General features: G+C 39.7%; 1 protein-coding gene, 1 non-coding gene and 1 pseudogene across 3 annotated transcripts in view; 1 reads left to right on the top strand and 2 right to left on the bottom strand.

Annotated features, from left to right (window-relative positions):
- Positions 1 to 20,474, bottom strand: part of Fgf14 (fibroblast growth factor 14) — a 694,358-nt gene that overhangs the window by 558,518 nt on the left and 115,366 nt on the right. The gene's annotated exons all lie outside the window — the stretch shown is intronic.
- LOC111816766 lies at positions 2,484 to 2,590 on the top strand. The gene has a single exon (XR_002821104.1). It is a non-coding gene; the product is annotated as a U6 spliceosomal RNA (small nuclear RNA).
- On the bottom strand, positions 16,035 to 16,983 carry LOC105742156 (annotated as a pseudogene).

Raw genomic sequence — 20,474 nt, 5'->3', positions numbered from 1 at the left:
AAGGGTATACAGATGAATGTCCATTTTGTGTCTATGTATTCAAAGTGGTTAGGATAGATATATAGTTACATTCTCTTAGTGAATAGAATGATTTGTTCTAGTGGTGTTTGTAAATAGGATATCAAGTCCGCATCTTGTACAGCAATTAACCACTAGGGAGAATGTATGCAGTGTGTTAGTTATTGAAACTGTCCTAGCGATTTGATTTGAAACTATCTCAATGCTATTTGTTTATCAATAAAATTATGGTAAAGAAAAAGAAAAAGAAAAAGAAAAAAAGATGGACATAATTTTTATTCTCTTTTTATTTGGCTTTTTATTAGCCAGACTTCTCATGTCTTTACATAACTTTCATAAATCTTACTTAAAATGCTATATCATATTGCGTGAAATAACTTTAACATTGATTCACAAAGCAACTCCCTACAGTTCAAATTTAAATTTTTATTCCTTTACAGTTGCAAGTAATTGATACATATGTTTTCCTATAATACTTTGGTTTCTTAAGATTCACTCTCAACAGAATAACTTACTGAACCTAGGAAATATTAAAGTCTTTATATGCTATCAAATTGCTTGATAAGAACTTGATTAATGCAACAAGTTGAATTTTAACTTAATTACTTTAACTAAAAGGGGACATAAATGCATAGACCTATATCTGCTTATGTCTTACATGGGACAATTCACATCTTCGCCACTTGTCTTTCCTCCTTCTGAAGGAAGGAAAAATGCAAGCTCTTTGATCATTGATTTTTGCCTTAATGTTTTTCTTATTGACTGCTGAAAACTCATGATACAGTACATATATTCACTCTTTATAATACATTTTGCCTTCATCTACATTTTGTGCAAAATGTTTTTAAATCTTTGCTAAATAAATTTAAGGTTAATGCTTTAATTATAATTGAATATCTGCATTAAAGTATTAACTCTGTCCTTGTGCCATTTGTTCACATAAATTGTTTAATAAACCTCTGTATGACAAGTAGTCCACATGTTTTAGAAGACAAAACTTCTGTATTCTGATTATTATTTTAGCCTACAATCCCTGAAGATGAGTATTAATTTTATTGTGCTGTGCAGAGAAATGACTCACTGAAATCAAGGCTCTTGCTTTTGTGATAAATCTTTGTCAGCATTAAAATCAAGATAATATATAGTTTAGTTAACTGTGTATCTAGTGAATTTTTCTCAAGTTCTACACCTTCGTCCATTTTTAAAAAAATTTTATAGCTTGTATTTATTTGCCAGAGCCCCAGCATCCTCTTCCCTACAAGACAAGGCTGTATCATATTTACCCTTCCCTCCATGATTCACTCTTCTTCTGTCCCTTTACTACACCTTAATCAGCCAACCTAGATGATCTTCCCTGGATATTCTATGAGAATTCTCCTTCCTAGCTCTTGTTCCTCCGCTCTTCTACTAGAATGAGTTTCTGCCCATTTCTCAACATGACAAAGTCCTTCTTATCTTTTGAAGCCAAAATCAAATATAGTCCTCTAGTGGATTGTTTTGCAAAGACCCAGCCAAATGTGTGCCACTATCGGACCACTGAGTCGTGCTTTCCTGAAGTCATTATCAATTCACTTTAATGTGTCCATTTTCCTTATTGGACTCTAAGCAGGCATTCAATAAATATGTCACAAATCATGATTAGTGTCAAGAACTCTGGGACGGTTGTCTGATATGTGTTCTATTACATCACATGGCACAAAAATAATCCCCCAAATTAAGTCTTATCCTTTTCCTTTTTTCTATCCTACCTCCCACCTCCTCTGAGCAGATTCCCCATCACCTCTCACATATTCGCCTCTTCCCAGTCTCTGGTTCTTCATCTGCTCCAACCCTATAAACTATTCTCCACTCAAGAGTCAAAGGCTTTTTAAATCATAGTGACTAGTCTCTCTTTTGAAGCAGCTTCCAGTGACACAAAATTCCACTCCAGAGCTCAGCCGCGACCACCATCTTGCCCTGTGCTGACCCCTGTCCACCTCTCCAACACTTGCCTAGCCCTCTCTCTAGCCACTCTCAAGTTCTTTTCCTTGAATGCTCATAGTTTTGCTTGCTGATGGCTTAGCTGCTGGCTGTTTCCTCCTTGCTCCATGCTTTTACCTTCTGTATCAACTTGATTTGAACTTTTATTACCATAAAGATTTGACTTCTAAGAATTCTTCCTGGGCCACTCAGTTGAAAATAGCCCCTGCATTTCAACTTCTGTAGTGTATGCTAATCTGTATATTTCTTGTTGCTAGGTTGCTTTTTTGTTGGTTTATAAATTGCTTTTTACTTGTTTTTCACCATAAACTACCATAGCAGAGACTTTGTCCATAATTCTTCGAATCTTTGCAAGCCCTCTGTATGGCACAAAGTAGGTATGTAGCTAACATTGCTAAATGATACAGAGTAACCATACTAGCAGACTGGTAATAACAGCAGCATATTTTGAATGTCTTCTACAAAGTACTATTCTAAATACTGTATTGCTCCCTTCAGCAGCACATATACTACAATTGGAATGATACAGAAAAGATTAGCATGGCCCCTGCGCAAGGATGATGGGCAAATTTGTGAAGCATTCCATATATTTAAAAATAAACAAACACTGTATTCATCCACCTACTTTATAAAGACAAACCCTATTTTCACTGAAACAACACAGCAGAAAAAATACTCATTGTCATTTTCTCCATTTTAGATATAAGAAAACTAAGGCATGGAGAAACTATGTAACAGGACCCCAAATCACACAGATATTTAAGGATAAAGCCAGAGTTTGAAATATGTCTTGCTGACGGGGTTGGGGGGATCACTCTTAGCCACTGTGCTATATACATTCATTGAAATTCAAAAGAAAGAGAATTATGAAAAAGATTGTCAAATTTTAAGGAACAGAATTATAATGTATAAAATGCAAACTCTTGCTTAATAAAGCAATATAGGTTGAAAAATAAAACAGAGAATTCATCAATAAAATTTTAAACCTATGTATTTTTAGTCAAAAAAGCAATGCATCTCATGAGCTCAAAATAGAGTACTTTTACAAATGTTAGGCTGTCATTGCTGAACCTGCAGCTTAGGATCTGTCATGAGACAATAAAAGTCAGTGACACAAGAGCTAAATTCAATGTTTTTCCTTAGAGAAAAGCCAAGATTTTCTCCTTAGCTGTAGGGATCTGAAGGACGTGCATTACATCATTTTGACTAAAAATTTAGTATCACCTGGCATATGGTGTGGTTCAAAACATGCTGAGCATCTTTTGGACGGGACACTAAAAAATATACCCAACCTAGTTAATAATAGTCAACCACTGATCCATCAACTAATGGTGTTTGTAGGAAATAGAATTCCTGAGAAAAAGAAATAGCAGCATGAGACAGAACTAATTCACAACATGTAATTTCCTTCCCTGCACACTGCCTTCTCCAGGAGGCAATCTGAGGACTCGCCACCTGTGCGGGTGCTGGCTTTCCAGAGTTAGGATGGCGCCCAGCCAGATGACTACAGATATCCGCATGTGCTGTGTGACAAAAATAAATATTGTGTTTGCTGAAAGGTAAATTTTGTGATCTAAGGAACAAAGTAAAAAATAGCTACATTCTCCTCCAACTTAATTTTAGCAACAGGCATTTAGTGTGCACTAATTTAGAACACCTGAAATTTAATAGGTAGAAAATAGTGGGTTTTAATGTTTTCTTGACAATCAGGCTATGTTTCCCAATTCATAGTAAATGTTTTACTCTTCTTAAAAACCTTCAACTTTCTATCTTTCTTTTCATCTACAGGTCCAGTTTTCAGAACCCTTTCAACTAAATGTCTCTTTCTTGCCTATTTCCTCCCTTCGAGTTTTCCCATTTATTCATAACCAGCTTAATTTTTGCATAATTTCAAGCCAGGTAAGGGTTACCTTGACTTAAATACAACCTCAGCTACCACCAATTCTAATCATGTGAACTTCTGCAAAGCACCTATTTGCTCAGACTTCATTTTGTCATATCAAAAATGGTGCCATATTATGCCATGGGGCCGTGTTAACAACCACAGTGTAGGTGCTAGTACGTAAGGACCATCAGTGCCACATCAGCTACTGTGGCCACACCCCACCCTTGGCTATGCGCGGGGGGGTGGAACTTCCCTCTTCAATTTCTTTTATCATATCTTCTCTTGAAATACTCTTTGGGATTTATCATACCTTCTTTCAGAGTGCTCTTTTGGGTACTACAGTAACAAAATGCTCTTGGGATACTACAGTAACACCCCTGAATGCATAATTGCTCTAATATAGGGAATCCCATTTGCCTGTACCTCATGGATTAGAAAGATTTTTTTTTTTCAAGTCATACAGAAATGCTACATATCTCTATGGAAATCTTGCACAAGCTAACTAAAATGAGAATTTCTTTTCCAGTAGGTCTTGAATTTCACTAGTCACATATCTCTGGGCACATATGCACAATACGTACTATATTATTCAATTGAGCAGTGAATGAGTATTTGTTAGCATGATGTCTCGACTAGGAGATATTTTTTCATAGCCTCTGAAAAAAATCACCATTCAAAACTAGGTGGATTTTTTTCCCTAATTTTACATTAAAATAACTTTTGAAAGATTTGAAAAGGAGATGAAAATGATTGTAAGGGGAAAAAGTAATTGGCTAAATTTTCAACTCTGAGTGCATTCCATTAGGAAATAATGTGTCCATGTGTCTAATGGTAATATGGGTCCCTGTAAAGAATATTAGGTACAGAAGGAAAGGCTTTGTGCAAATGGGAGGGGACCCAGGAGTGGGAGTAGGTGGAGGGAGAAGAGGCCAAGGGAAGGTGAAGAGGTTCGAGATGGAGGGTGCGTACATACTGAGGGCCCACAATGGATAAGCTCTCAGGTATCACCAACATATACTTAAGAAAAAGGAAGAAAAAGACAAAAATAAAAGAATTTGAGTCTCAGGCTTTTCTTCCTGGTGAACACACAGGTTTCAGAATAGAAATGACCCTTATAAAGTCATCTTCCAAGAGCAGTGTGAGCCAAAAGGATCGCAGGGCCTCTAAGGAAGTGTCTCTCTCCACTTAGCCCAGTAGATTCCTCTGGCTTCTATTTTATTCTCTCAAAAATAATTCCAAGAGTCACAAAAATGAGGAATGATTTGAGATGAAACCTAAACATGAGACAAAATGGGATCAAAACAATGTAATCTTAAACCAAATTTGAGAACAAAATAGTGAAAAACTAACAAATCAAAAATGTTTTATGGTATGTACTTCTTGGACTACATTTTCTCTACTGTGCAAAGATTAAAGTAGTTTACCATTTTTAAGAAGCACATGGGATGTGAATTGACTTTCAAGGCAGATTCCACAGACTGTCTTGCAAAATTATTCAGTCTGAGGCTCTATTTTCCCGGTGTTCACAAGTTGACTCAGAATACCTTGATAATTAAAAAAACCGGAACATAGATGGGGTCTCAACAACAGTGCTTTAACTTCTATACTAAATAATTATAGGCAGGAGTTGCTGGAAATTTCTATCTGTCTAGCTTGGAAATTAATATGCATATCATTAGTTTATTATCACTGAAATCCAAAGCAGTCAGCACAAATATTATAGAGGCCCCTCTACAGCAGTGACATATTTAGCATAAAGAAACTTCCTTATGGTGTGTTACATTTAATGGGGGCCATCAAACAAATTTGTGTAGCTCTGAGATGACTATTTATTCACTGTCAATTCAAAGAACTTTTTTTCTTTTAAGAAGGATGTTGGAAGCTTTGATGCATTATTCAAGTTGTCTAAAAAACACATAACTGTCATTACAGAAGTCTTCCGTCTGAATCACTGCAGAGATGTGTATGTTGTACCTTAATGTTTTCAGAGATGTTTTTTATTTGAGCAATCTTATATAAGCAACTAGAAACACATGAATGATGTGTTTAGTTATTAACATGACATTCTAAAGTTGACAGCAAATGATGCAAAGAATTAGATGTCACAAGGTCTTAGTGTCATCGTTAATAATACAAGAATAGAAGCTTTGACTAATTTGGAGGTATATGTGCATGCATTATAAAATTAATCAATGGCAAGAAGTATGGATTATGAAGTAAAAGTTACCTGTTCAAAGCATTATCAACCTAGGAAGATAATGCAGGCATTCATACTTTGCCTGACTTTTCTTTGTTTTTGTTTTGCAGTGATTTAGTTTTAGGCTTAATGCAACATTGTCACAATGAGCTATATTCCCAGTCCATTTTTTATTGCTCATTTTGAGACAAGTCCCACAGTTGCCCCAGCTGGGCTCAAACTTGTGATCCTTCTGTCTCAGCCTCCCACAATGCCAGGGTTACAGGGATGTGCCACCACACTTTGCTTCTCCTTTTACATTTCAATGCTTATATCTGTTTCAGCATTTTATAAAATTATCAACTGGCAAGGTTATCAGGATATAGGCAATTTTAACAACCTTATTTTTAAACAAATGTGAGACAATGAAAAGATTGTGGTTGATGAAATCTATTTTCAAATGGCAGTCAAGAAAATCTATTTTAGAAATCGTTAATGACTCTGTATTTCTTTTCTTAAAAACAATATCTCTCCACTTGAAATTCATACATTCTTTGTTAATTGTCAACTTAAACTGGAGCTTACAGTAATTCAAAACTTGATAACACACAATTCCTTGCCCTAAAAGGCATCTTTCTCTATCAAGCCCTACCTCTCGTCTGAGAAATGTTCAGTGCATTGAATGGCCCTGTAACAAGTTGGTCTCAGATGGGCCCCATGAGCTATTGAGAAGATTCCTCTGGACCTTAACTTGCCAGTGCAGCTCTTCCTTCCCCAGCAAGAGTGACCTAGAGGAGTTCTGGGTGTGATTTGGAAGCCAGCTCAGCGCCCTGCCTTCCTCTTCCTGTGGGGAGGGCTGGGGAGCCAGCTCAGCACCTTGCCTTCCTCTTCCTGTGGGGAGGGCTGGGGAGCCAGCTCAGCACCTTGCCTTCCTCTTCCTGTGGGGAGGGCTGAGGAGCCAGCTCAGTGCTCCGCCTTCCTCTTCCTGTGGGGAGGCAGCTCATGCAGAATCCATCCTAGGATTAGCATCATTTGCTGGATTTTGCCAAGGGAAATAAAGAAGTTTGAATTTTGAACTCGGCTTTATATGCTGATTTTCCTGTGATGCACTCCTCTGACACAGGTTGACCTCCATACTAGGGAACCCATAGAAGTGCTTCTGCACCCAGTAAGCTCTTAGCCTAATTAGGGAACTCATCTCATTGGATGCCTTCATGTGTTTCATTTGCATCCTCTATACCCCTGTCCAGGTCTAAGACTATAAATCGTACAGGACTACAATCTTATCTATTAAGTAGCTTGCCAAAGTGATTGTTTCAGAAGCAAAGAGCAGCGTTTGAGCAGACGCTTCTCTTGGGCTGGGTAGCTTCAGAGACCTCCAGGAGGAACTGCGGTCCAGAGGAGAGCCTGCTCTTGTCTGCTGCAGTGGACCTGCCACCAGATTCCCTGGCCGAATTCCACAAAACACAAAAGGTAACAGAAATTCTTTGTGATTCCACTAACAGCCACAGCCCAGCCAAAGAGGCCCCCAAAGGCCCATGCAAGGGGTTCTGAAGGGTCCTTTTTCTGCACAGATTGAGACAAGGCATGGTGGCTTAAAATGGTCACCAGCTGTCTCCTGTGGCAGTGGACAAGTTACAAATTGCAGAACGACAGTTTGTAAGGAAAGAAACACAATAGTGATATAGGTTGACACTTGTCACAGACATTTCCAGAGTCATTCTCTTCTGAGCTAATGCACTTAATCAGCTGAGGGGGCTGTTCAGGCAGGCTGTGAGTAAGCATGGGTTCAAAATGTATCATTCTGTCATAAAATAAACCTCAGTACGAGCCAGGCATGGTAGCACACGTCCGTAAACCCAGGCTTTGGGGGGCTAAGACAGGAGAATTGCAAATTTGAGTCCTGCCTGGGGAATTTAGTGAAATTCTGTTTCAATTTAAAAAAAAAAGAGCTAAGAGGCAGACCTGTGCAAAGGCCTGAATTCAGTGCCCAGCACTATCAATTAACCAATCTCAGGATGTTGGACAGATAGCCCCAAATAAACTTCATTCTATATACATTTTGTTTAAGAAAAAGAGTACTTCACTTAACTCCAGAGTATATATGACTAAGAAAATTCCTCTCTGCTACCACCAGAATGTTCAACCCTTAAGTTTAATGCTAAATACCTAGATGAAAGAGTAATCATGAAAGAGGAACTAAAATGCCACTGCATCCAGAGGTGTCGCCCTTTGTGGTCCAGATGTAGCAACAAGAGAAGTGCAGAGCGTGTCTCGGGCCCTCCTGTGATGGGTCTGTACACCTCTACCAGCAGGGATGACATCACGGCACAGGTCACTAACTCTGTGCTGTACAGTGATTGGATTTATTATTTTATTTCATATCAGTTTTATTTTATGATTGTAAAAATATCAGAAACCCATAGAAGAAAATTGAGAAATTTTAAATTATTCATAATCATTCTGTCAAGTGATTATTATAAACACACAGTTGTACTTTGTTCTAGTACTGTATGTGTGCATAGGTAAATGGATGTGTATGCCTTTGTGTGGATGCATAAATGGATGAATACATGGATAAAACTGATGGATGGGTTGATGGACAGATCGATGGAGAAAGAAATGAATGGGATGGATGGATGGATGGATGGATGGATGGATGGATGGATGGATGGATGGATGGATAGATGGATGCTTGAATAGGTGACAGTGTGAATTAGGTTTACACAATATTTACATTCTTTCTATATAGCATATTTATGTGGAAACTAATGTTTTGGTGAATATCATCATATGTAAACTTACCTATTTAACTGTTTCTCTTGTACAAGGAGTTTAGGTAATTTCTACCTTCCATCTATTAAAATAACAGTACAATTAGCCAAATTTCAGTGAAATGTACTTTAGTTGCCAGGATTTCCTTCTCAATTTTCCAGCTTTGAGTTATATATCATGTGTATATCTTCACTGCTACTGTTATGTGTCTCTCCTTGATTTATAATATCATTTCTAATAAACTTAGACATTATACACTGTTACGGGCACTTTCCATGTATTCGCACATTCTAATATTCATATAACCCTATGAAATATAACTGTTATCATCTTCTATCCCTTTAAAGAGAAAAAGAAGCTGAGCTGTAGAGAAGCCACTATGCTTTCTTAAGATCATTCAGTCATAAGAAAAGAAACCAGGCGCTTCACCAGAAATGCGACACCCAGAACTCAGCTCTGAATCAACTATCACTTCTATAAAACTTAAGATCACATGTTTACTTTGTACACTACTTTAAAGTAATTCCTATCATGAAAAAACAGGAATGGTGGTGCACGTGACTAGCAAATAGCAAAGAAACCTACCTAGGAAAATAGCCCTAGTCACTCAACATCTCCACTGAGACAGCTTTCTTCTCTCTCACAGCGACATTTGATTTACTTCTCTTCCAGAATTACAAGGGTTGTGCTCATGGTTTTTAAGGAAAAAACTGGACTACAGAGTTTTAACTTCAAGAAATGAATAACAGAAGTGTTTTGTTTTTCTTCTTGTCCTGAATAATCACCCTGTCTTTTGTAGGAATGGCCAGTGATAACACACTTACCTTAGTGCTGCATTTCTAATGTGAAAACAAAGCCATTAAGCCATCTCTCAGCACTGGTGTAAGGAAGAAACCAAATACCCCCGGCACAGTACCTGGCATTTTCCTCAGGTACAATAAATATTAATTTATTAGCCTTGGCTTTGTACCCCTCAAAAGAGCTAATAAATAAAAATAAAAACCTTCATGGGAACAACACAGTCTAAAAGCCTAGGGCTGTACTCTATCAGCATCTCACGTGGAATGAGCTCTTCAGCACTCCTGCAACAAACCATCCCTGAACACTCCCAGGCTCAACCTGTCCCCATGCACATGCAAGAAGCCTTCCCAGTGCTGTGGACCTGAGGCAAGCTGAGAAGCAGGCTGAACACTGTGTGTGTACGTGATTTAATATATTAAGGAGGAATCACCATACGTGTTAAACAGTAATCATAGGCACACTTAAGTATTTTTTAGATGCAGTTTTGTAAATAATAATTATTTCTTTTTTCACCGTGTTCAACTAAATAGTCCCTACTTAGACCACATGCGGGAGGAAAAGTAGGCAATTATTTCCGCATTATCCAGACATGTCAGTCACTGAAAGGAAATAACATACTTATCTTTGAAAAATTATACAGCAGGTTAGAGAACAATGGCATTTTAACGGCTCATACCAGAGCTCCCCAGGGAAGAGACTCTGTTTAGGAAAATACCTGGATGGACTGTGTGCAGGAGAGGTGTGTGGCTTGCGGCGGGCAATGTACGAAAGCTATGCAACCCACTGGGTGCTTCAGTGCCCTGTGAGGTGTTCTGAGAGTGCAGAGGGGCAGTCACAGTGCCTCTGTCCTGGAGATGAGGAGGCCAGTAGGGGCATCCGGGCTGGTGGCAAGTCAGGGCACTGGCCACACAGGCACGGTTCTGCCAGAGAAGGTGCCCGGACCACTGCAGAAGGTGCTGTAAACCCCTTGTGCACACCAGTGTCCAGCTTGAGGGTACTCTGTGTCTCAATTTGGAGTCTGTGGGGACATCAGAGTAGCCCCAGAAGCTGAGATCCAAATGAGATCTAGAGCTTAGTGGGAATAACCTGATTTAGGGTGGACACTAGCACGATCATTCCTTGTGCTAAGTCAATTTGAAAGGATTGCCAAACACTGTCTCAGATTAGTAGAGCGCAGTTCTTCGGCAGTCTCTAGTTTCCTCAGGCTTCCAGGGCAGACTTCTCAGACTCTTCCACTTTCCAATATGGATTCACTCTGGACTCCGTAGTGAGTCCACTACTCCATAGTGTCTGGCTCTGTAGGACACAAGTGGCCATCTTACATTCTTCTATCACAGGCAGCTACTGTAGTAAGTTATCTGATAAACCCATTGCCCCAGTGAACCATAATGTATAAAGCCAGTCGCAAGAAAGTAGCAAGTACTTCTGGGAGAGCACTGAGCTTCCTACAAAATATGGGGCGGAGCTCTTCAGACCGTTCTAGGCCCAATACCTACCATCCAGGTTACAGGAAGGATAATAACAACCCCTGGTCTTCAAAGAACAGAAGAATCACGATGAAAAGGGATCTCCCAAGGTGCCTGGAAATCTGGAGTGTGTCTATTTCTGCTAATACTTTCTTTTCTCCACTCTCCCCCCCCCAAGTATCTGGATTTCAGGAGAAATGTTTTCACAAAGGTAAATATAGAACCATTGTAGGAACATTTTAAATGAAATCAAGTCATTGTTTTGATGCAAAGCACAATATTCCTCATATTGGCTCTCAAACGGAGAACATTCAAAATTGAGTGTCCCGTTTGTAGGCTGTGAATGCTCTCAGAAAGCAGTAAGAATTGCTGTGATTCCATGAGTGTTTTTCTTGGCCTTAGAAACATCTAGTGAGAACAAGACAAGGATGGCTCTCTCTCTATTGTGCTCTCTCTCTCTCTCTCTCTCTCTCTCTCTCTCTCTCTCTCTCTCTCTGAAAACCCTACTCAGCAGTCCAGCAAAGTGAGGCTATAGCCCTTTTACATTTTATCATGCTTTAAATCATCTTATGATCATCTATTCTTTAAAGCATCCCTGACTCTACCTGCCATGGTCACCAACAACCTCCTACTGCTCAAAACTAGCAACATCCTTTCATTTCCATCCCTCAGCCCATGAGTTACCCTCATAGTCTTGCCACCTTGGGAACCTGAGCTGTTTTTCTTGTTCATCCCCCTATTCATTGATCCTAACCTCCCAATCACCACACAGTTCTACTTCGAAAGCTGCTTCCAACAGCCTATTTCTGTCTCCCAGATCTTACTCTTAGATGGAGCTGGAGCACACACGTCATGCATCCACTGGCAATGGAAAGACCATGTGAAGTATTTCTTTTGATCTCTCCTAGCTCTAAACTCCTGGTTCCAAAAGCCTACTGCGCATGTCCACCCAGAGATCTCAGCAGTCAGCAGTGCGCTGTCTTCTCAACAGTAGTGGATACAGGAAATGACCTGGTCAAGACTCAGTCTCCATGTACCAAGAGCTGCTCACAACTGTACCAAGGAACCCAGGCCGTGTGTTCGCGCTGCAAATGTGGTGCCTGCTTCTCACCATACAACAGCCTATAAACCCGGCCATGGATAAATTGAGGGGAAGCCCCCTCATCTTCTAATGGAGGTTTAAAAGAAGCCACTGGAGTCACTTTTATTTAGAAATGATGTCACCGTCTGAATATCATGATCAGTTGGGTACCTAGAATAATTGATTTTAGTTTTATTTCTGAAGATATCTTTACCTCTACAACACTTAGTGCTCCATAATACCCTGAACCATTCTAGGGACCACACCTCACACCCTCAACTACCCTCAGCACTCATCACATGCTCAGCTGCTAGGGACTCCCTGAAGTTGTACAGTCTGAAGTTATAGTGTCTACAATCTTCTGTACACATATGAGACCACAGAATTTCCCACTTTCAGAGTAGTTTTTGTTAATCAAATATTAGAAACTCTTCAGAACTCTTGGAATTTACTCTAAACATTCATATAACAAACGCTCCAACAAATCCTGCAATAAAAAATATCCTTTGTCTGATATGTAAATATCTCCCAAATATTTTATCTATAGATCTCTTTTTTCAATTTGCATTTTTTAATATTAAAAAAGGCTAGGCTACCTATGCTGTCTAAATATAAGAGCAATGGCCTCAATAGTTGTGTCTTGGTTTCTCTGATGAGCACAAGTTGTCTGAGGCTGGCAGATGGCTTCAGGCAGGAGCAGACTTTCTATCTTGTGACTGAAAGTCTTCCAGAGACAGCTTCCATCCAATGTGTGAAAAGGGGTCCACTAGCCCCTGATACAACACACAGGATCCACTTAATGGAAACAAGAGGAGGAGGAGGAGGATGGACTGCACCTTCTGTTTCAAGCAGATTCACGGGAAATTGTTCACACTATTATCACATATATTTCATCAGCTGGGGCCCAATTATATGACAACTCGCTACAGGGGACATTGGGAAAGAGTCTGTAGGGACATGGTCATGTGCTTAGCTAAGCCCACTAAGGCTAAAAAAGAGGAAAACAGTAATGAAAAATACTGAATTGTCTTTGGTATTATAGTTATAAAACCAGACTGGGGACATCATAGCCTAAACCCCTGGTGAATGTAAGATTATGAAAGATGCTTACTAGGAGAATAAGGAGGAAGTACTTCATCAGCTTTATCAAACATCTGCAAAATTTGACAGTGAAAAACAATGCTTTACCGTGCATTCTATAACCCATCGCTTTCAGATTTAGTATAGATAACAACCATTCTTAGAAAAATTCCTTCATTGAAGTTTTTTTTTTTTTTTTTCTAATTATACTTACAAAACTTTAAACTATTCTTCTGGACTCAGCCATTCAACAACTCTCCACTGAAAAATAAAATCATCATTACTTTTCTCTGACATATACCATCCAAATGGAGGCATTAAATGACACTGAATAATCTATTTCACTCCCTGACCCTGAGTTCAGTCCTGCCACTCACTGGCCGTGTAAGCCTGGGCTGGTCAGTGAGTATTCCCAAGTCTCAAATCTCCACGACTCATTTTCCATTTATTCAGCTAAGGCATTTTTGCATGCTGCAGTGGTGTGGCAGGATTTGAATATGATAATCCGTACAAAGTCAGCATGCAGAGGATGACCAGTAATTGCTGGCACTTCCTTTCATCTGAAAAGAGTTGCTGCACTATGACTAGATAGTAGTTGAACTTTGCTTTTTGTCTGATTTTTTAAAAAATGGACAGTGAAGAAGGGTTCAGGTTGTAGGTACAGTATGGGCTCTGCAGCTTCAGGAAGCATTCTGGTAAATAGGCACATGCTCCTTTCCAAGGAAAGATCAGCCTTCTGGTACGGTTCTGGCACACACAAAAGCATATCTCAGCTAGCATATGCAGGACTGCCCAAATCTCAGTTCCCTGATAATAACCAGAAACTTATCAAGGTATCCCAAGAAGTCCCCAATAAAATTTGTTGGCTAAGAGAATGACTGGATGTTATTGGATATATAAGGTAGAACCTAAGAGGCTATAAAGTTGACAAAGTTCTGGTTAAACAAGTGATTAGTAAACTATTCCTTAGCCTAAGCGTAACCTCTGCATAACACGCACACTAGGGGAATAGAGAATGCAACGCCTCTCGCTACAATCTCCTCACTGAAAACACAAATTAGATTCTTTAAGACATTTTCTGTCCTGTGATTTTAAGAAATTAAGCTTTGCTATTAATTTCAGTGTGAAACTTGTTTATTTTAAATGTGACTGCATGCATAGAGCACAATTACAGGAACATGTCCGGGTCTGTGTCAGCTACAAAATGCTGGAATCATAAAACTGAATCATCCCAGTGAGCGCGTCAACATAAACGCTTCCTTGTGGCTTTAATGCAAAAAAGTTCCTTAAAATCGTAACGCAGCATTTCTTATTAATTGAAGAGTAAACAAGACACTAATATAGCCACTGATTCTTCTTGCAAAATAATGAAAGTTGGAATAGACCTGTTTTTAATACTCTCTTACTTTCTTCTTTCTCACATACACCACTTTGCTTATCTTTATACATTACATATTTTTCAAAAAGAAGGAGAAAGTCAGAAATGGCAAAGCAAGAGAAAGCATAGCAAAGAAAGTGGAAAGAGAACATTTTGGAGAACCACATGCTTGAACATATTTATCCACTTAGAAATTACAGTTATAAGAACCGATTCACTTAGATCTTCCTAATATTAGAGGAAACTTTCATAGAACAAACAATCATATTCTTACCTCTAAAGTTACAGCTGTTGGGGATTGGACAAATATGCTTGGTAGCCAGATTAACACTATGCATTTGGTTATGGATGCTCCTCAAAGATGGATGTCATTATTTCATTAGGAAAATTTTCCAGAGTATATGTTACTGAATTATATTCCTGACAGCAGTTTTTCTGAGATGATAAACAGTACCTCAAATTAATTTTCTTGGAATGATTTCCCTGAGTCAGAGTGAATGCACAGTAGGCCAAATAAATGCTTATTGACGCTTGTGTCCCATAAGCACTAACCTGGTTCCTCAACAACCTGATAAGTTACACTGAAAATTGATAGTCCTCTCCCTGAATTCATCTCCATCTTGATAGTAAATTATTTAAAAGAGCAATGCATTTCAACATTTCTAATGATTTTCCTTCACAAACCCTTCTCTTCTTTTAGACTTGTTTACTCACTTAACAGATAAGCCAAATCTTTATAAACTGGCTAAAATTATACATTAAGGTTTTTTAATTATTTTACAGTACTTAGTTAATACCTTGCCCTATTCTAAGGATTTCAAACACTTAACAACTTCCAATAGAGTCATTATTCCTTTTATTCCCATCAAACATATGAAAAATAGTGGCAAAAATGTAGTTGTCCTAGAGGTACAATAGCGACTAACACAGGGTCTGAAGCTAAGGTAGAAAGGGTGATACATACGCAGGCATTATAGCAAAAGTGTTGGTGAAAAGGGCCAAAAGGGGGCACTCTGCTCAGAAAAGAGTTCTCTGGCAAAAAGCATACGTGGTTTCCTATGAAATTATTACTCTTTTTGTTTTGTTTTCTTTTTTACTATAAATTTAAAACTTTATTACATAAGTTTTCTTAAGTTTATCAAACCAAACAAACAAAATGATGCCAATTATTTCAACAACCTACAGACATATACCTCTCTGAGCTATAAGGCAGAAAAATATTAACTTCAAATAATTCATTTTAATTCTGAAAACACTAGTGATTCTAAAACCAGACTAACGTCTATGGTCAGGACGTGTCAACATGCCAAGACCCTAGCAAAATGAAAATCCTACTGGTCAAGCAAAAATATTTCTTTTTACAAATGTCTGGAAAAAAAACAATTATGTAAGAGCTAAAAGTACCTTAGAGAAAATTTACACGAAAAGAGGGAACAGCAAGACCGGCCACTCTCTGGCTCCCAGACCTCACAGTTGCTCCACTCCACCTCATCTACAGCATCACTGCTGTAGGCCTCAGCCACTCGCAGGCCCAGCCTGCTGTCATCAGGGCCATCACTCTCCGTGTCCCAGTCCTTCATGGAGGCCCCCAGCATGAAATCATCCCACAGAATGCTCCAGCCTGGGCCCTCGGCTGGTTCCGCTTCAGTCTGTTTGGCTTTTGGGTTCTTTTCCAATGAACTTTTCTCATTTGTAGTTCCGTTCATTCCTCTGAGAACATTGATGAAATCTCTCTTGGAAACACTTGACACCAACTTAGCACGCTTTCTAACACAGCCTCCAACCTCTCTAATCTTCCCATCCACGTTCTTCTGATGTTTCTGAACAGCACTGAATAACGGCACCACACCCCTTGTTGCAATTCTCTGAAGATTCCTCTCCGTGTCTTCGTCTTGGACAGCATCTGCCTTTGCTCTACATGTCATTTCCCACTCTCGCTTCTTATCAAGCTGTTCTCTTTTCTCCAGTCTTTCTTGCTTCAGCCTCTCTTTTTCCTTTTCCAGCTCTTCGTTTTTGATGAGAATGGTGTGCTTGCTCTTAGGTGTTTTCTTGCTAAGGATTTTAGCCATCGCATCTGCCAGCCTGCATTAGTCCCGGCACCGGAGTGAGCAGTGTTTTCTTTTCCTTGTCTCAGGGTTCATCATCCTCCTCATTGTCTGCTTCCTCTGCTTCATCATCAGACAATCCATGGCTGTCTCAAGAACCTCCACTGTCCAAAGCCTCTCAGACCTCATCATCCAGCTCTGAACCCACAGCCCTGGCCACTATTTTCATCTTCTTTTTTAGGGACCTTTTCAGCTTTTTCCCTATAGTCACACGTGAGTCTTGCATGGCCACGGCCATCTTGCCTGCCCCAAAGTGTTCATTCTCAAATCATTACTCTTGATACACTCAAGTGTTTTGCAAATCTTTGTTAATTAATTATTTCATCAGTGAGTCCAGTATTAAAGCTAAAGTTTGAGAGGATAAGCTAGAATTGTAATTTAAAGAAGGGAGTTACCACCTATGGAATACAGACTAGTACCAGTCCACAGCCTGTTAGGAATGGAGCTACAAAGCAGAAGGTAAGCAATGACTGAAGCTTCATCCGTATTCATAGCCACGCCCCATCACTCACATCACTGCCTCAGCTCCACCTCCTTCAGAACAGCAGCAGGATTACATTCTCACAGAAGCAAAAGCCCTGCTGTGAAATCCGCATGCAAGAGATCTTGGTTGCACATTCCTGATGATCATCTAATGCCTGATGACCTGAAGTGGGGCTGAGACAATGACACTAGCACTTGAGAATGGCTAGAGATTAAAATTAGCAGAGAGCTTTGACTGCACAGACACATTAATAATTGAAGTGCTTAGAGATTCATATCAAAACACTGTCAGTGTATGGCAGGACAATTAAGTTGCGTCTGGGGGTGGGCTTTCTAGTGGACAGCAGTAGGTGTACTTCAATTATATGACAATTAAGCTGCCACTGCTGGTAGGCTTTAAGTCAGAATCTGACACTTATTTCAGTCCATGCATGTCCCACCCATTACTTCATTTACCACTCTGTCCACATTTCTTTCCCACACTGTACACTTATCTCAGTCACAGTTCTGGTGATCCAAGAAGCTGACTCTAGCCAAAATGAGTAAAATCCAAATGTCATGAGAGAGCTTGTTTGAAAATGAGGAGAAACACCATGATGAGACAGCATAAGACTCTAAGACTGCCAAAAACAAATGCATTTAAGAGAAAATACCAAGAGCCCTACTGCCATTAAATATTCACTACAAGATAAGATTCACAGTCTCCAAGCCTATGTTTTATAAGACGCGGTGACCAGCTCTACAGTGAGGCCACAAAACTGCTTGAGCCAGATGAAGACCAAATGACCTGAATTCATAGACAAAACTTTGGAGGTTTGGTTTTTTTGTTTTTGTTTTTGTTTTGTTTTTGTTTTTTTAATTTATTTAGTACAGAGTCTACAGGGTCTCACTACACAGATCAGACTCATAGTGATTCTCCTGTTTTCAGCCTCCCAAGAGCTGGGATTACAGGCACACCTGACCACGCCCAGATGCAGTTGCAGTCTCAGCATGCCCCAGGGGCAGGGCTGTCATGGCATGCCGGGGATCAAACCCAGTTCCTTGTGCCTGCCTAAGCAGGCGCTTTAGTCTGGTGAGCTATCTGGCCAGCCCTCCTTTGGAGCTTTATGGAAGAAAAAAATGTAAACATGAAGAAAACAAGCAATGACTGAAGACCATCACTTCACCCATGGTGTCTTCATTCCTAGTGGCCAGCCACATTGCTAAAGCTAAAGATCTCTTTCATATTAGTGAAGAGTTGATCCTGTCTGCTGATAAAAACATTTATTGTGGTCTTCTAGGTGTCCTGGAGTTCAACAGGTGCTGTATATTTCTCTTTTAACTACCATTATAATTAGGTGAATTTACAAAATAGCAGATATTTCAGCACAACTGTAAGAGAGGAAAATGAGTCACCCGTAAGCAGTCCAGATTGACCAGTCTAGCAATGTTGACAACAGGCAATGATGCTGACGTTCATGTGAGATGTTTTAAAGAGGACTGCGGAGAACACATTATGTGTACTTTCACGGCAGCCAACACGGCAGCTGTAACACTGATCAAGTCTTTGAATGCCTACATATTAGGAAAACTAAACTGGGCATTTTGTGTCCATATGGGCACCAGCAAAGCAGCTGCCACGACTGCACAGCTCTCTGGCTTTGCTATTTGGGTCAAAGAGGCTGCTTCTGAATGTGTGTCTATGCCCTGTGTCATGCATATTGCAGGGCGGGCTAGCTGAAAACTGTCACCTGAACTCAACATCGCTCTGCAGGGTGTGATTCAAATTATCACCACGTTCAATTACATGTCTTTAACTCACATCAGTTTGTGCAGCTCTGTGAGGAGACAGATGCAGAGCACACACAGCTTCTCTTATACTCAGACATGAGATGACTTTCTAAAATTAGATACCTGGCCCAAGTTGTGGAGTTCTGAGAGCTCGTCCCAGGATTTCTTTTAGGAAAAGTCATCAGTGACAGCACCTTTCAGTGACACAGCATGGAGCACAAAACCTGTTTCCCCCGTGACACTTTTGGCCTGCTCAGCAAACTCAATCTCATTCTGTCACTTCACAGAAGGACAATGATGTTCAAGTCAGCAGCTAAAGCACATGCATTCAAAGTCAAGCTGACATCATGGTGGCAGTGAGCGAACATTATGATTGTTGACATGAGTCAAGCAGAGGCAGAGAACTGGAAAGGCACTGAGCCCACACCTTGCATCTCAGCTTTTAAAAGAACTTGAGCATTGCTGCTGAATGACAAGAGACCCCCTTGACTGGTAAGATATGGGTCCATGGCTCATTTGTAAATAAGCCAGATGAATCTACAAGAGGCTAAATTCCTTGGGATTGCAAATGATGGCAGCCTTAGAAGTATGCTTGAGAAAATTTCAAATCCTCATAAATTCTGGATTAAAATCAAGGTAGAATATCCTGCGATTACTATAGAAGTGCTTAGAAACATGATCTTATTTTAAATATCCTATCTGTGTGTGTGTGTGTGTGTGTGTGTGTGTGTGTGTGTGTGTGTTACTAGGGATCTAACTCGGGACCTCACACTTGCCAGGAAGGTGCTTATGCTGCTGAACTATCTCCCCAGCCTCAAACATCCCATCTTTGTAAAGCAGGTTTTTTTCTGCAATAACCACAATCCAATGAGATTATATAGTAGACAGAACAAAAGCCACACAATTCAGGTGTCATTGTCTCCCTTCACTCCAGATGGGACCCTCTCATTGCAGGAAACGAAGCTCAGGGCTCCTTCTGATTCTGCATTATGCTGAGTTGGACACTGCTGTTACATATTACAACGACAGGACAATAGAAATAAAGTGCATACTGATGGCAATGCACTTGCATCTTCGTGAAACCTGTCCTCTCACCCCAGTGCACAGAAAAATTGCTTCCGTGAAATTGATTTCTGATGCTAAAAAGGTCAGTGACTGATGCTTTCAAATAAGCAATGCCACTATGAGTCTAAGGCACTGCATGTAATTTTCAATGGTAGTAAGGTAGCCATCAGTCCTGGTCAATCCTGTCTTTGACACAGTGTTTACAGAAGTTATAAAACTTGAGTTTTTATAATGATGACTATTGGAAAAAGTAACAACTCAAGCCTATAGTCTCTCTCACAAATATATTTTAGTATTGCTTTCACCTTCCTATAAACACCCTTGTGTACTCTCTGTGTCTCATGTTAAAAAAACATAAAATCAAATATGACTGAAGATCTGATTTCAGATATGACATAATTTATGACATTA

Source organism: Octodon degus, unplaced genomic scaffold, assembly GCF_000260255.1.
Source record: "Octodon degus isolate 3935 unplaced genomic scaffold, OctDeg1.0 scaffold00039, whole genome shotgun sequence".
Lineage (NCBI taxonomy): Eukaryota > Metazoa > Chordata > Mammalia > Rodentia > Octodontidae > Octodon > Octodon degus.
The sequence above is the reverse complement of the archived record's forward strand: the minus strand, read 5'-3'. Positions and strand labels throughout refer to the sequence as shown.